Below are 17,503 nucleotides of genomic sequence, written 5' to 3'. Positions count from 1 at the left end.
GCTCACCATCCCAACCTTTTCCCAGAAGAGCAAAGCCCCTCATCACCCAGGGTTTGGCTGCCTGGAGGCTTCCTTATCCCGGTGTGTTCTTCCTGGTGGACTGCAGACTCCATGGAAAAATAGAATATGAAAGAATAGAGAGTCTGCAATGGAGCTGGCAGCCCTGGGGTGCATCTGCTCCACCTAAAGAGGTTTCTGGGGCTGAACCTGATACCTGCCGCAGGAATTTGACTTGGGATATTTTTAAATGCAAGCACTATCAGGGCAGCCTGAACTATGGATTTATTGATCTTCGTTCCATCTGCCGAGTAATTTAATGACCCAAGAATAGCCCAAAGGGAAGATCTCAATGTTACCATCAAACTCCCATGGTGGAGGTTGTGTTGAAAGGGGAACTGGGTACTCGCGGGTACAGCGTGGGCTGGGGACTTGCTCTGCAGCATTGCCATCGTTCCTTCGTTCTTGAAATCTGCAGAAGAGGAGCAGCTGGACTTTGAGACTCGTTGGGTAGCACACATGGACTGATTTGGGGTTGACTTCCTTAGCAAGCCTGGAGCCTCTCTCTGGGCAGTGTCCTACGATGTCTGCTTTAATTTAATTTAATGCAGAGTGGTACCCAGGGAGCCGACAGAGCGATCCTAGTGTGCAGCACGTCGTTTTGATCTTCTAACAAGTTGGAAGGTCTCCTCTATGCTTAGCAAACTCCTTAAGGGATTTGTGAATGAAATTCTGGCACAAAAACCTGTGGTTGTTAAAGGTGCAAAGAGGGAACAGGTTCCCTCTGCAGACGAGACATCCTCAGACTAGATATAAGGGAGAAATTTTTTATGATGAGGGTGCTGAAACACTGGAACAGGTTGCCCAGAGAGGTGGTAGATGCCCCATGCTTGGAAACATTCAAGGCCAGGCTGGATGGGGCTCTGAGCAACCTGATCTGGTTGTTGATGTCCCTGCTCGTTGCAGGGGGCTTGGACTAGATGGCCTTTAAAGGTCCCTTCCAACCCAAGCAGTTCTATGACTCTATGATTATAAAAGGGGATGTCTTCTGCAGTTTGAATCCCTGGGGAAGGGGAGGCAGGAATGTTAGGGAGTCTGGGTGGCAGAAATCCTTTTGCTACGGCAGAATAGCTGCTCTGAGAAACAGGGAGGTTGTTGTCTTTGTGTGCACTGGTTGGACCCAACCCCAAAGTGTTCCTCAGGCTTCTCCCAGGAGGACCAAGCGGCTTCAGAGCTGTCAGGGATGTGCTGGGAAGTGGAGGTCCTGATGGACAGGCTCAGTCCATTGAGATGGTCTGTAGCAGTGCAGCGCATGTCTGCATGGGCTCTCGGTGACGACCTTCTCCATCACGGTTCCTGGTACTGGTCCTCGCCCAGCATGGGGTGGCCATATAACAGTTTTTTTTTCCTTCCCTGGTGATAGTTGCTCCATAAAGGTTTGATCCACTGAAATGTGGCACCCCTTGGAGGCGTGCTGGGCTCCCCCAGTCTCTCTGGCTGGAGGTGCTGGGGCCCCCTGGACCCTTACTGGACTCGCAAAGGAAACAAGGAGCCAGAAAGTGATGCTGCAGGCACCTGGGTTGTACGCTTGCCTCCCGCCGCGGTGCCGGTGGGGCTAGTCCGGGCTTTTCCCGCAAGGATCCCCTCCCAGGGAAGCAGCCTGGCTGGTTTCGCAGGTATGAATAAAAGCAAAGTTGCTGTCCCTGGGGCCCGTGATTAGCTGTGCTTGCAAACCAGGAGGCAGGTGTTAACACACGCTGGCAGCGGAGCGGAGCTTTGCACCGCGAGCTGTTACTGGGAGGTCGGTACTTTGCGTGTCGTTGCTGTTCTGAGCTGTACAATGAAAAAGTTTCTATTTTTATCAGGCCTTTTTTTTTTTATTTTCCTTTCTGGTGATGAGATGTGCAGCATGAGCCACCAATTATCTGATAATGAGCGGTTGTTTCCACTCATATATAATCACACCTTCACCACCATTTTTTTTCATTGCTATTCAGAACTGTCTGCAGGGGACAGGAGGGGACATTTGGCCATGTCCAGTGGGGCTAACTTGGACTCTCCAGTGTTTTAACAAAAGCATCAGCTGGACTAATTTTTATCTCTTGTGTTCCCTGCCAGCTTTGCTCTTTGGGCCCTGTGACTCTGGTGCAGCAGATTTGAGGTCTGGCTCCATAATTCTGGTGGTTGCCAGACTTTTTATTCCAATGGAAATGGAGAGCAGAATATTGTAGTCAAAGGGCAGAGAAAAAAAAAAAAAAACCAAACAACTTACCACCTCCTCCAAAAGCCAGCAAACCGAAATCTCCCTGCAAAGTCCTGCTGGCTTATCTTGAGAAGAGTTTTGGAAAGCTTTTGAAGAAATTCACTTGAAATGCTTCTGGAGACAGCACTGATGCCTGCCCATGTTTCATCCCATATATATATATATACACACACACATATATACACACATATCTATCTATCTATCTACCTATCTATCTATCTATCTATCTATCTCCCTTGAAGCGATGCTTGCAGATGGTCGCTTTTCCTGTCCCCAGACATCTCCAGTGCTGGAGTCCCCCGGTCCCTGCCCCTGGGCTTAGGCAGTTGTCCCACATATCCAGAGTCATCGCAACCATTTAAGCTCATGGCTTCTTCTCTTGTCTGTTGTGGACATAGAGAACAGATCAGTCCCTTCTATACTTAAAAAAAGTTGTTATTTCTAGACTGTTAGCATGTCTCCGGTCAGTTTTCTCCCACTTCTGCCTAATGCTGTCCTTTCATTCAGTCTCTCCCTGCAGGATGTGTTTTCCAGCCCCAGTCTCATCCTCATGGGTGTCTTTCTATGGTGCACATCTGTCTGAGGAGTGCAGTATCCCAAACCAGGCATAGGCTGTTGGGGACTTAGTGGAAATTACATCATGTGTCTCAGATACGACTGTTCTGTTCCTATAACCCTGAATTTATTTGCTTTTTTTAGCTCGCTTCTAAAAGATCCATTGTAATTTATATTGGATTTATAATAAGCCATGATTATTGGCTCCTTTCCTGCTAACCAGGCGGTTGCCCAGTATCTGTTGGATTGGTTCTCTACTGATGTAGCGTGGTATCTTGCATTTATCATGTCCTGTCTTTCAGTCTCCTTTTCTCCACTGTGTCCATCTTATTTTGAGTTTAGACCCTGCCTTTCGGTGTATTTTAAACCCATCTGTACATCTTTGTAGCCTAACTTATGAGCTCATTGGAGTTGTTTAGGCGATCGGGTAATTGGAAAATCCCGTATGTGCCGGAAAGAGAGAATGACTGCAATCGGGATAAAGTGCAGCATTTGCTGCTGAGGCTTATTGACTGGTAACATCATCATTTTCTAATTGCAGCAATAAAATGTTCAATAGCTGGACTGGGAATGCTGCAGTAATCGTAATAAACATACTTAGTGCTTTCCCAGTGCTTTTCTTTCAAGAAACAAGAAGTCCTTTACGTGCATTAATGGGCTGGTATGTCCACTCTCCATTCAGGCTTGTATTTTAATATGTATTTCACAGGAAAGGAAGCAGGTAACATAAGGTGGGTCAAAATTCATCCCTGGTGTAGTTTCACTGTTTTCAAGACCCTTATGGCAAGGATAGTTTGTGCCAAAAGAAATTTATGAGTTTAGATCTCCTGTATAGTCCTGTGCTGTAATGGGACAAATATTGTTTGCTTGCCAATTGAATCCTGAAAATGAAACGTAGTGTGGGTTTTTCTTGGAAATGTGATTCTCTGGTATTCCTGCAGCATGTAAGAAAAGTTTTGGGTAGGGTCTGCTTGCACCAAAGCAAACATTTGTTTCATGGAGGCTGGTGGGTGCCGGTGCTGCGCTGAGGCTGCGGTCCCAAGGCAGCTCCAGCTGTAAAGTGGATTTTGCTTCAGGCTGGTGGCCCAGATGGGTTATCGTGCGATCGGCAGGATGGAGCTGACTGCTCACCTCGTTTAGAAACGGGTCTTCATCAGCGCAGAAGGATCAGTCACAAGGAGAATGGCGAAGGGCTGGTGCCAGAGCAGATCAAGACCTATTGATCGTTTTGGTTAGCCTCCTTGATGGCATCAACTTTCTGATGTCTCAGAACAAATTCCTTGTGCAGCCTCCTCTTGGGAGTATCGTTCCTTGCAAGGAGGCATTTTCATTGCATCAGACTTGGTACCTTTGTTTTGGGCTCCTGGCTCCCTTGGACACATTCCCTACTGTAACGGTGTGTATTTGCCTGGTTGCTTTCCTTGTAAGCTGTAATTTGTCCCGAATGCAAGGCAGAGAGATTAACCCCAGCTGGTTTTTATCCCTTTGGTCTCTAGTTCATAGTCTTTTCAGTCCTTGTGTCACTGTGGTGTTTGTATACCAAAAAAGCAAGCGCTGTAGGGCCACGTTAAAGCATCATTTCTCCCCTTAGGTTTGGCTCCAACCAGCTGCACCAAAGTATTAAGGAAATCACAGTTAGAGAAATCAAGAGCTAGTAGTAATATTTTTTTAAATCAAAACAGAAGAAGTTGCTTACCTTCTTTATTTCAACATGGCCTGGTAGAAGAAGGATGCTGTGTTGTCCAGGCTATCCTCCAAAGATTTTTAAGCCCATTTTTGTATCCTGCTTATTTTACCTATTAATTTTTAACCAGATACATATGTTGAATTTCCCTTGTTATTGCAACTTAGCATTACATTCGATTTGTTAACCAAAAGCAATTATTACAAGTGAAAAAGTTGCACTTAGCTTGGAGTCGTGGAGTAACTTAGGTCTGGAGGTCTCTGATCCAACCCCCTGTGCAACCTTGGGCCAACATAGATCACGTCACTCAAGTCTTAAGACTTAAATTTCTGCAAAACTTATGCCTTTCACTTCTCTCCACAGTACTTATGGATTTCAGGCGAATCTGATGGGATATTTTGTGAGGAGCCGTGGTCTTTGAGCTCTGGATTTGTTCTGTGGAGCCCCATTGCTGGGCTGGGGTCCTCCCTCTTTGGCTGGCGCCCACCACCTGCTTCCACCAAATGTGACTTCAGGAAATGTCACAGCTTGTCACGAGCAACCAATGTTGGCTATTTTTAGGTCTCCATTTGCTTGAACAGCTTTCCATTTGCATTAGCAGGGAGAAGAAATAGCCTTGCCAGGTTGGTGATAATTGCTAAGTGATCACCCAAATTTGGAATGATTTATGAATGATTATTTGCTGTACTATTTTGATGATTAATTTCCAGCGTAATTCTTTATAACCACAAAAGTACCGCTTGTGCCTGCATCTGCAGATGGCTGTGAAAATCCATCTATCTTTTGGCAGCCAGGCTAGACTATTAAATATAGATACCCGTTTCCATTTAATATTCATAGCTATTAAAAGTGATGAAAGCAGATGCGTCTTCTAGAGCCAACATGGAAATTGCTCCAGTTGAGAAATGACGGGTGATCAACGTTTCCAAGAGATCCGGATAATCCCAGATGAGAAGGGCTGGTGTTTCTGAATCAAACCCGTGGTGTCAGCAGGGAGACTGGTTGATGATGGGATAAATAGGGAATCTCCTAAGGAGGTGGGATTGGTTTCCGTGGTATTGACTTGTGGAAACACCTGTGTGGAGCAAGGGCTTGGAGTTTTGTCTGGGATTGCCTCAGCAGAGGTTGATTTTGATGCTGGCCTGTCCTCATGGACCTCCTCCACTCTGCCTGGGGAGAAAAAAAAGGCTTTTACCAAAAAAGCGTGATATTTTTCATATGTTTTGATACACAACTTCCCACTCTACTCGGTGCTTATCAGGCCACATCTGGAATACTGTGTAGAGTTCTGGTCCCCATTATACAAAAAAGATGTGGACAGGCTGGAGGGGGTCCAGAGAAGGGCCACCAAGATGATCAAGGGTCTGGGAAGCCTGCCATATGAGGATAGGCTGAGAGAGCTGGGCTTATTCAGCCTTCGAGAAAAGGAGGCTTAGAGGTGATCTCATCACCATGTACCAGTACTTAAAGGGGAGCTACAAAGAAGATGGAGACTCCCTTTTTACAAGGAGTCACATGGTGAGGACAAGGGGTAACGGGTACAAGTTAATCCCAGGGAGATTCTGATTAGACAGGAGAGGTAAATTTTTCACAATGAGAACAGTCAATCATTGGGATAATCTCCCCAGGGAAGTGGTTGACTCCGCTATGCTGAACACGTTTAAGACTCATCTGGACATGGTGCTGGGCCATCTCGCCTAGACTGTGCAAATTCTTGCCTAGGAAGGTTGGACCAGGTGATCCTTGAGGTCTCTTCCAACCTGGTATTCTACGATTCCATGACAATTCCTCGACAGATATGGGAAAAGACAGGAGAAAGTGCACAAGAGGTAGAAATGTGAAGAAGGTGGCTGAAGGTGAAAAATTGCTTTTTTCACATTGTGTTTTGCAGTTGTGTTGTGTCCTGTCCGTCCCATCCCCGTCTCACCCCATGTTTCTTTTGATCGTCCCCAAACCCAGCAAACGTACCATGATTCCTGGGCACCAGCTCCGGATGGCAGCAGGAGGTAAACTGAGGCAGGGGGGAGGCAGAGGCTGTGACCCACCTCCAGCAGCTCGGCCAGGGGACATTTTTGACATGGGTACGATGGGGCTGTGCTGGGGCCGCTCCTGTTTGTAGGAACGACTCCTCCAGCTCGTCCCTGGGGACTGCATGTCACACTGCATCACCCTGAGCATCCCCAAACCTGCGCGGTCCTTCCCCATCTGGTTTCCCCCAGGCAGCTGGATCAGGCACCATCCACTGCAGGACAGTGATTTGGCGGCCAGTGTAGTTTTATTCCCCTGGGAGAGGGAAGGAGGAGGTAAGACACTAGCAGAGATTAATTTAGCCTGCATCAGACATCTAAAAGTCAGATGTCTGAATGAGTCACACGGGGCTGCCTCTGTCGTCAGAGGAGCGGGCAGCGGCTCCCGAGGCTGCTCCTGCCTCCAGCAGCTCCCCGTGGGCAGCGAGGGCTGGGCGATGGGTCTGGTGGTCAGCCCCCCAAAATGAGGTGTAGGCGTTGAATGCATCCTCCTTTCTAAGTGTCGCAGAGAAATTTAGGTGCTGAGTGCTTGCAGTGACCTGAGGTGGTGATAAACACTGACATTTATGAGAACCAAGCCTAGACACTTTTTGGTAGAGATAAAGCTCTGCTTTTTTAGTAGGAAGCCATGTTATCTGTGATGATGATTATATGCTGGTGGCCAGTGCCCTGGCAACATCAGAAACAAGTTGGGTTGGATCAGCTCCTAAAGACAGCAAGGTGGAAGAAGAGCTTTGAGTTGCCTGTTTCTGTAACCCTCTGAGCTATGGACTGCGGAGTTTTCCAGGGGACACTCTTCAGATGATGAAGGGCTTTCCAGTAGACCTCTGGTGACAGCTATGGAGAGAAAGCTTAGACTGAGGCAGGGCATGGGTTGTGCTGGCTTTCCCTGTGGAAACTGAAGTGGCAGGGAAGCTCCCGAATCTCTGCTGCTGCCTTATGTGCCTGTTTTAGCCTGTGCGCTCTGCCTGGGCTGGCTGCGGGCAGCCTGCTGTCCCCAGACGGGCAAAATCATGTCCCAGAAGTCACTGCATGGCAGTGCATCATAGGAAGGATGTCACACGCTGCAGCACTCCATAGCGATTGGGAAAACAACACCTAAATACGCTGCCCATCAGACCTGGGGAGAGCACGGCAACAATGGGCCTGTGCTGTCCTGCTTCTCGCTTTGAGAGAAGCTTGTTAGCACTGTGGGGTTCATTGAAAGCACCGATGCTGCTCCACCATTTGTTTCAGGTTTGCCTTGTGATTTTTTACAAAGTTTGACTGAACCTCCCAGCATTGCTCCAAGGAGCATTGTCATCAGCCGGCTGTGCTGAAGTCCATCTCCAAACGGCATCAGGGATTGCTAAGTTACTGCTTCAGCATCCTCTGATGAGTAGGACAAGGTTATTGCGATGGAGACCAGCTGTGGGCTCTCCCATTGTGAAAAGGTGAGCAGTTTGGGCTATGGATTGTGGAAATGGGCAGTGGTGTGGTTTCCTTGGTACTTGACGGCAGCTTTCTCTCTGCGCCAGCAGAGCATCTCACTGGGATTTCGGGGGTGACTCTGGTGGGCCGGGCAGGTTGCTGCCCGCCTGAGAAAAGTGCTTTTCCATGGCAATCTGATCCAGCTTAGCTCCTTGCTGATACGGTGAGAAGAGTCGCGGGATTTCTTGCAGCCAAAACTCTTGTTGCATGACTGGTATCATCTTAAGCAACAGGACTTTGTGCCTTTACCATCTCTGTCTTTGACTTGTAGGCAGCATGTTGATGAGCTGAGTGGGGTTTTATTTGGAAGAAATGATGGAGTCTTTTATTGCCCTGTCATTTCTCATGCACACAAGAGACTTGCTCTGTGTGTTTGCAGCACAGCACTGCAGCCTCGGCTGTTGGTGATGCCTGTGGTACCAGCCTGGCACGGTGCATCGCTGGCAGAGGTGCTCGGGTGCAGCGCTGTGCCGTGGATGGCCTCTGGTGCTGCCTGCGGCCTTGGACGGCACCTTCCTTCCCGTGTCTGAGAAGAGCAAACTTGAGGTGGCCACTTTGCTGGGGCTCTGATACCCGACGTCTTGCAGCTCCTGCAATGCTCACGTCCCTGAGCTTGACGCTGGATGTGGTGGCCGGCTGGAGGAGGATGCGGCTGGAAAGGGAGGGATGCTGTGCAGGTGCTGTTCATTTCCAGAGCCAAAGTGCTCTGGAAGTGGGGCTTGGCGACGTTAACGCGTATCGTGTGTTGGGGAAATGGTCTCCAGGGGTGGGTGAGAGGAGCTGCAAACACAAGCCAGGAGTACTCTGGACAGCCCGACATCACCAAGCATCGCCCGCGTCATGCTCCGGGCCCGTTATCCTTGCCCTGTACGGCTTCTGCCACCCACAGGGCTGCTCTAAGACTAGTAGGTCAGTTGAGTTCCTTTTTCAGTGCAACCAACTTGGTATTCAAACAGGTATATGTGGCAGTCGATGACTTTGGCCCTGTTTCTAGTTTCTGTTGTTTCCCCTTCCTCTTCCAGAGATGGATGCTGAATTCACCCGTGGGTGCCTTGGCCACTTCTGCCTCCTGCGCGAGCTGATGGAGGAGCAAGCCGTGCCTGGCTTCTGGTGGTGCGGTCTTCTGGGTAGCCTGGCCTTGCTGTGCAGCTGCAAAACAACACCAAGACAGCTTTTTCTAGGGATGCTGGGCACAACCACAGTGGTGTGGGGCTGCTAAGGGCAGGTGCTGCCGGGCTGGTGAATTGGATGCTTCAAAACTCAGCTCCCTACCGGCAGATCTGCAGTTCTTGCCGCTAGTAAGCAAAAGGCAGCTGCCAAGATGCCCCATCTTCACTGCCGTGGTTGTTGGTGGCTTTGGGGGAGCCCAGGAATACTATTTTAATTAACATCATCAAACTCTTGCTTCTATTCCATTATGGTTTTACCTGTGGACAGCGGTAAATGATCTCTTTTCCCTGTAGGGAAATGAAACAGTTTGGTTGCAGAGGACAGCTTGTGGCACATGGCTTGCTCTGGCTCGGCTTTGCTCTGCAATATCGATCCCGCACTTTCACCCCCCTCATCTGCTCATTCCCCTTTCCTACCGGCAGAAAGCCAGATTTAATTTCTTGAGCAGGGCCAGCCCTGCCTTTGAGAAGCTCCAGAGGCTTCAGTGAAGCAGTGGGTGAGTGGCTCAGGGTTGCAGGAGGCTCGGGGGGGAAATTCAAGGTGATGTAGGAAGAATGAGGACTTTTTCCCGAAGCGAGGATACTCAGGAAGGGAAAGTTTTCCACTCACAGGGTGGATAAGGAAGGCGCGGGATGTAGGAAGAGGAGAGCATCTGTGCTGGACCTGGAGAGGAAGGTAAGCAGGGATTAATTGCCCGCCCTAGCCGTGCTGTGGTGCCACATGGCTGTAGTGCTTTGGGCTGGAGGCGTCGCAGCCAGACTCTGGGTGCAGCTTGGGAGTTTTAGAATAAAAGGTCTAACACTGAACCCTTCAATCCTTTTGACTCCCTCTGCTCTATCCCGTTCCCCCTGAAAAGGCTCTTCCCAGCTCTGCTCATCCAGGGGCAGCACCGAAACAGCCCGACCGTGAGCAGCAGCACCCTGGGGTTGCTCCAGCTCTCCCCCATGGTTTCAGGGTGGGTGTTATGTGTGCCTCCGATGGGCACCGTGTCACTGGGTTTCCCCGCGGGCTGCAATGCAAAGCCCCCAGCGTGTTGCCGGCACGGGGAAGCGCCTGCCTTGTGCCTCCAGCCAGCAGCTTTTCCACCAGCTCCGGAGAAATTGCAAGCAATGGGAAATATTTAGCTGAGGGAAGTTTTAGAGGCAGAAAATGGGGGTGTAAAGGGAGCTTCTGCCTTAATGGCCTCCTCGTGAGATGCTGCTCTGGGCGCTGAGGTTTCGTGTTGCTCTCCAGGCTGAGAAACAAGCCTGAAGAGGCTTACGGCCGATAGCTGCTGATCCATTTTACATAGATTAAATAGCATCACAGCTCCAAAAATAATCTTCCCAGCTTACCGTGAGGCTGGCTGTTCCTATAGCAACTGCTTCATGCCAGTGCCCTACAAATAAAAATCACAACAGATTGCCTTTAAGTTGGTTTGCAAGTCAAAGCAAAGTATGAGATGGGGAATGAAGGGACTCAGCTTGCAGGGGCTAGTGTTTTTAGGATGTGTAGTGTGGGGGAACTAAGTGCATTCTGCAAAATATAAGCTGTGTGTGTTCCTGGAGAGGAGATTTATTAAAAACTGCTGTTAACGGTGGTGTGTGTCTCGTATTTGAGCCCTTAGTTGCAGATGTTTTCTGTGTGCATCGTGAGTGACAAGAAATGTGGACTGTAAAACAGCAACTGCATTCATAAAACCTTCCTGGTGCAGAAGGGAGAAGGAGGATTTTGCAAACCTTGGTAGCTGTTTTGTGGGTTACTGTGGTGCCTGAGGGCCAGGCCTGCTCTGCCATGCTTGCATGTCACGTCTGCCCTGCCCGATACCGCAGGCAGAGGGTAAAAGCGGCGGTTTTGGGCTTGGGTCGTGCTCCCACACAGCTGATGGCACCTTGCACGCAGGTTCAGCCCGAAACCTCCGCCTTGGACCACCTTTAGCCCAGGGTCCTGGCAGGCATCGCCTCCGGAGACGCTGGTACCAAGCAGTGAGCTCTGCCCCGAGCAGCACGTGGTCGGTGCAAAACTTGGCGGCAGGAGGGAGAGGGGGAATGGATTCAAATTGGTGGTGGTCCCCGTGTGCCACCGATGGGCACGAGGAGGTCTCCAGGGGACACTGAGTTTGGGAGGGGCAGGATACCTTGGGAGGATGCCATGGAAGCTGGGCTGACTCATCCAAGGCACAGGAGTCAGAGGAACCTCAAAATTCGTTGTCAAATATTTGCTGCCAGCCTTTTCTGTTTATTTTCTTTTGTTTGCTGTAGAAGAGCGATGTGAATTCTTGCTAAGTGTCTGTCTTTCATTACAAACCTATCTTGTCTTGAGGAGCAGGGTGAGCCGAGGTGAAGCTCACGAGCTGGGGACGTGGTGCTCCCCGAGGGGGTCCAGGGGCACCCACATCCCAGCATGGGTGGGGGGTCCCAGGCTGGGCAGCCCCTCTGCCAACCCACTGAAGGTTTGCTGCTTTAGGGAGGATCTTTCATCTGCGGAGAGCAGATGGCAGAGCTGCTGCCGGCAGCACCGGCTGGCGCCTGGTGCAGAGAGGGACGAGGGTCAGGTAGAAGCACTGTTGTCCTTGGCAGAAGGAGAAGGGATCCATCAGAGAGCCCCTTCCTTCTGCAGGGGCAGGGTGTGCTGGGGCCTGCGTTGGAGGGTGGCATGGCTGGAAACCATGTATTAAAATAGTATTTGTGTCCTTGAAGGATCTTCCCTGTGTGAAGGGAGCAGGGACGCCTTCCTGGGTCCTGCAGAGCCTCCAAGCTTTCTGCTGGTTCCAGACACACAGCCCCCAGTCTGCCCTGGCCCTGCCCAGCTAGTGGACGTTGGTTTGAGGTTTAATGTGATTTAGGAGCTGCTGGGAGGCAGCTTGGGCTTGGAGCTGAGGATCCAAAAGGGTCAAACTGGTGAAAGGTGTAAGGGCGGCATCCAGAGGCAATGAGCACAGACCATCCTCCCTCAGCAAGTCCTCACTGCCACAGTTCTGGTTCCTCCTCATTCCCTACTTGTGTTGCAAACCCCCCTTCAAAGTGAAAACTCATTTTGGGTTGGGACACGCTCGCTGCGCTGGAAACTTGCAGCAGGAGTCTGCTGGGCAGCGCTGGGACGCCTGCGTGTTCCTCACCATCGCTGTCCTGCGGTCCTTGCTCTGCCAGCTCTCCCATCGCCGTGTGGCTGTGGTGGGCCAGCAAGGGATGCTGCACTGCCCTGCCTTGATTTTTTCATCTTGTGTGTTGTGGAGTTTACGGCAAAGCCTCACAGATGTCCCTAGTGTGCTGTGTCCATGCTGGGGCTTGGTGAGGAACAGCTTTGCCCTTGATGGTCTCTTCCGAGTTGAACCTATCAGCCATTGCCAGGGATGGGAAAAATAGTTGGGAGTTGTGTTTTCCCCCTCCCTAGATCCCAAGCATTTAGGAATATGAGTTTCTCCAGCTTCCAAGGTTTTGTGATCTTGAATCACTGCCATTAGGAAACACCCCATTCGGGCGGCTGCTGAAGTCCCGAGTGGGGCGAGTCTGCTGGGCCAGTTGCAGGTTTGGTTCTGCAAATCGCCTGCGGTTTTTGTCCTCGAATGAGGAGCCCTGGGCAGAGTCTCTCTCTCTCTCTGTGGGTATTCCCTGACCTTCAGGGTTTTTTACCAGCCTTAGCAAAGCAAAATCTGTTTTTTTTTTTTCTGGCTGAGTTGATACAAACGCTCGAATGAGGGAAGGATCCCCAAAGCCCTGTCGTTTGGCTGTGCTCCAAGTGAAGACCTCCAGGCGATGGCTTGCGGCTGTTTCACCTTTCTGGATGAGTGAATCCTTTATCCTCAGCAATAAGAATAAATTTTACTGCTCCTCTCTCCTGCAGCACTTTATAGATAACCTTCAGCAGTAACTGTAGGAGTTGGTGGGTCTCGTGCTGCTGCAGCAAAGCAGCTTCCCTGGGACTATCATCCCCTAGACGGGCAAACGAGGGGTTGTCCAGACCCCGGACAACCCTGTCCCCACCCTCCCGGCTGTGCCATAGGGACAAGCAGGAACGTTCCCATTGCGGTGATTGTCCCGGTGGTACCAAGAAACCAGCTGGAAAGCTGGGTGAACATGGCATGGAAGCAGGGCTCCTGCACTCGGATCTGGGTCTGCTCTTACCCACAAGCTGTTGGACTGAAGCTGGTGCAGACCTGAAGGACTGGTGGCTGCTTGAGGAAAGAGATTTGTCTCTCTGCTTATTTTGGCTTTGGTCAGCTTTCCATCGGGCTCCCAGGAGAAAGGGGAAGGGCAACGCTGGTCCTCACACCTCCCTTCCCTGGGCTGGAGAGCGTTGTGCTGCTGGCAGCCCGGCGCTGGAGGATGCCGAAGTCTCCGGTGAGCACTGTGTGTGGAGCAAGTGCAGAAGGACGGAGTGGAGGAAACATGAGGATAATTTAAAAAATAGTAAGAAGAGAGAAACCTCCAGGGAGTGAAGTGAGGGTCGATCCTGCTTGGCCTGTGCTGGTGCTGCAGGGGTGGTAAAGAGTGGAGTGTTTCAGCTCAGGGAGGTGTTCCAGCATTTATTGGGGGTTGGAAACCCATCTTCAGAGCCAGTATCAGTGCTTCGCCCAGGTGGGACGGCAGTGAGGTTGTTTGGGTGCTTTGCGTGATCATTTCTGCTTTAACTTGCTCTGTTTGGATTGTAGCTGTGACATTGTGTTTCCTTCTTCCCGTGCTTTGATTTGAAATAATTGCAGCAAATTACGTTGCTTGAGTTATTTTTATTTTCCTGTGAATTGCAGAAGCACGAATTGGTCCAGGTCTCTGTGCATCCTGGGCACTGGGGCTGTGGGTGTGGAGGCAGTGCCGGTTACGGGGATGTGCTTACCACGAATGCGGGGATGGGAGGCGTAATGAGTTTTCTGTTCTCTGCATTTGGTGCGCTTTTGCTCCTGAGGCTGTGTTGCACATCGCTCCCGTGTGTGCATTGCAACTGTCTGGCCTTAAGGTCTCATTTGAAGTCTGCAGCCTCAGCAGGGGGTCTGACACCCCGTTCCTCCATGTGCACAGGCAAGAGGAGGAAGGGGGCATCCTGCCACCCGCCCCACTGGTGTGGCAATGAAGGCAGCTTTGGGGCAGGCGGGGGGAGCTGGTGAGGGGTGTTCAGCTCAGCTAACTCAGCCTCGGACCAGCAGCGTCACGACTGGCGTGGTCTGACCCAGGTGCCTTCCTCTTTTTCCTGGGCTTCGAGGCATTTATGTAATTCTGCACAGTGATAAAAAAATGGGCCATGCTGCGTTTGTGCCTCCTCCCTCGAGCTGAGCACACAGGCAGGGAACATTACTACAGCCTCAATAAATAGGCAGCGACGACCAGAAAATACAGCCTCGGCAAGGGATGGAGCCCGTCTGTTGCCATGCGGTGCCGTCCCTGTGTCGGAGCATTTTAATGATGGTCAGAATCCCCAGGCTGTGATCTGGGAGGAGGAGGGATTTTCAGGTTAAATGCTTCCTCCTGCTTGGCACAATTTTGGCAGTCTTTGTAAACAGATAAAATTATCTTTGGGAAGTATTACCGATGTCTACAAACAGAAAAATCCCAAATTTGGTTCATCCCCTTCAGTCCCACAGGGGTAATGGTGTTTTTTGACAGTGGTGATAGTTGCCTGGCTGGTGTCTGTGATGAGAACCAAGCTAGCGTGGTTAACTTCTGCTTCTGGTAGTTTTATAAAACATTATAATATACTATAAATTGGCCATTGAAGACTGGATTCATTAGTGATCAGATCGCCAGATGCTATGGGGAGGTGGTTCCCATCCGTGCACTGGAGCTCAGGCAGCTCGCCCAGCCCAGGAGAGGCTGCCGGGATGCTCGTGGGGAGAGCCCAGATGCGCGCCTGGAGAAAGCCAGGGGCTTTTGAACTGGAAATAGGTGGCTCTGGCCAGGCTGAGCTGTGTAAATGCCACCACCATCCCGTGCCCAGCCTGTGTGCAGATTGCACACCCGAGATCTGGGCTGTGTTTGGATTTGTGTCCGTGGGTGTGTGTGCTGCCAGGGTGTGCGGTGTTGTGGGACGAGGGCAGGGCCCCGGGGTGGATCTGCTGGACCAGCACGTGGACCTTGCAGCTCGAGAGGAGCAGGTTTCCGTCCCGATCAGAGGTGATGGCTGCAGATGGAGCCTTGGAAGGTGGAAGTCATATTGCTGGACAGTAGCTCTGGTGAAAGCTCATGCTGTATTTGATGGTGAAGGAGAGATGCGTGGGATACTGTGAAAGAAGGTGGATTCAAGCTTCTGCCCTGGAGAGCCTCAGGCTCTGAGCAGCAGTACCTCTCCTGGAGAGCATCCGCTGCACGGTACAGTGTGCTCTGTCCTTCGGATGCGCCAGCTGAGGACAGGTACAAAGTCAATATTCAGAGCTCAGGGGGATGTGTACACGCTGCCAGTGACCCGCACAGTGCCTTTGTGTGCCCCAGGATGCAGGGCACCGTGGAAATCCTTGAAACAGAAAGTGGACCTTAGGGAGGCTTTGGTTACTTTCCTTACAGGTGGAAAAGTGGCGTAAATTTTCCTGCTAGATCTTTTGCAGTTGGCTTGTACAAGATGCCTGCAGTGTAAGCTCATGCCCATTGCTGTGGTACCTCTGTGCGCTCTCCTGGGGATGGAGCCTTCAAATCCTGCATGTTCCCGTTCCTGTTCTCTTTCCCCTGCCCGTCTCCTGCACCTGTGCTGGAGACTTCACTGGTGCTGCCTGTGTTTCCAAAATCCCGGTCCTGTCCCCGAGAGCGGGGCTGTTCCCACCCAGCCGTGCAGCTCAGTAGCTCCTCAGCCTTTCAGTGGGAGCCGGCTCTGCTTCCAGCACCTTGGCTGGCTGCTCGCCTTCCTTGGGAAGGCCTCGGTGGCTTCCCGTGGGTGCTGTGAATGCTGGCACTGATGGATTATTTATTCTTTGAGCATCCTTGGTGGCCACAAGCCACACTTCACCTCCTGGCTTTTAAATTGGAGGTTTGTGTGCTGTGGATGCTCGGGGCTGGGTTGCAGACAGACCAAATGGTTGCACTGGGAGATGCTGCCCTAGCACTTCATGAGCTGCTTGCACTTTGCTCTGTGCCCTGTTTCCCAGCAGGGCTTTAATTTTCTTCTCCCGTTGTCCTTGGGCAGCTGGGGTAAATCCCGCCGTGTAGGATAAGCCTTGTCCGTGGGCTATGCTTCCTTGTCCCATCACATCCTTTCTGGGTAGCTTCATAGCCGTGAGACTTGGTGCAGCACCGCGCTCTGCTCCACTCTGGCTTGATGGTCCTTTTATATTATCCAGATTGCTGTGGCTCTTGCCTTAGAAACACTGCTTCGGTACTGTTAAATGAAGGGCACTCTTTCTCTCATTCTCCTTAACTGGCCCAAGAGCGGTGGAATCGATATGAGTGATGGCTGAACATCACTCTCAATATCTACAGCATTTCAGAAGGTCTTATAAATAAGCCAGGAATAAAAACCAAATGCCCATCTATCAGTGAAGTACGGGCTTTTCTCATTTTCCTTGCAGCACAGAAAGGTGATGTGCTATGCCCCGGCTTTAACCAAGGCATTCCCGAGATCCGTGCTTTGCGGCATCGCGGCATCTCTCAGCCTGGCGGGCTTGGAGGACATCCTCATCCCTCCTGGCTCCCCCAGCCCTGGCAGAGAAGCTGCAGGCATGTTTTGCCGGTCCCCGTCTCTTTTTAATCCAGAAACAGATGATTGAGGGAGGGGAAATGAAGGGGCTGCTCTGTGCTGTGCCTCCTTAGTGGTTTTTGGGTGCACCTGGAGAAACCTCGGCTAAACTTTGAACATAGGGATGGGGCGTAGATCCTGCGCAGGACCTGCCCTGCTCTCGCTTTTTGTATTTGCTTTGGGCAATGCTGCCTCTCGGAGCCGCTCACCTCCTCCGTCTTCCCCGGGGGAGCAGTGGGATGATCTGAAGAGATGCTGTGTAATACTCGCCACTCGGTTTCGGGTTGGTTTTCTGGTTTTAAGTCACCTAAGTGTTCCGGAGTTGCAGGAATAACCGTTTCTGCTGTACCTGAGATGCTGATCATGGAGTTTTCTGTGCTCTGAAGGTGTGATGTTGGTTTTGGGTAAAGGCTATTACTCTCCTCTGTGTCTTTGTGACCTTTCCCTTGGGTGAAATAGTTTATCCTGCCCAAAGCAGACCTTGCAGAGCCCACGTGAGGTTCGCTCCCAGTGCAGGGTGCACTGATACTGTGCCTGGCTCCCATAGCCGTGCATGTAAAGGGGAGGTTGGCGTGTGGCCCTTCCCCGGTGGCACCAGCACGCTGCTCCCCGTGCCACCCCCCATCGCTCAGCCTTCGCAGCCCTGAACCAAATCCCGGTGACAGCCACAGGAGCCCTTCGGATGCCTCCTCGAGGCTCTGGGGG

The 17,503-nt window shown here is 51.1% G+C and overlaps 1 protein-coding gene across 9 annotated transcripts in view; it reads left to right on the top strand.

Annotated features, from left to right (window-relative positions):
- Positions 1 to 17,503, top strand: part of OSBP2 (oxysterol binding protein 2) — a 135,350-nt gene that overhangs the window by 78,109 nt on the left and 39,738 nt on the right. The gene's annotated exons all lie outside the window — the stretch shown is intronic.

Source organism: Platalea leucorodia (genome assembly GCF_965183815.1).
Source record: "Platalea leucorodia genome assembly, chromosome: 12".
In the NCBI taxonomy this organism is placed as follows: domain Eukaryota; kingdom Metazoa; phylum Chordata; class Aves; order Pelecaniformes; family Threskiornithidae; genus Platalea; species Platalea leucorodia.
Note: the sequence above shows the minus strand (reverse complement) of the source record. Positions and strands in the feature narration are given on the sequence as shown.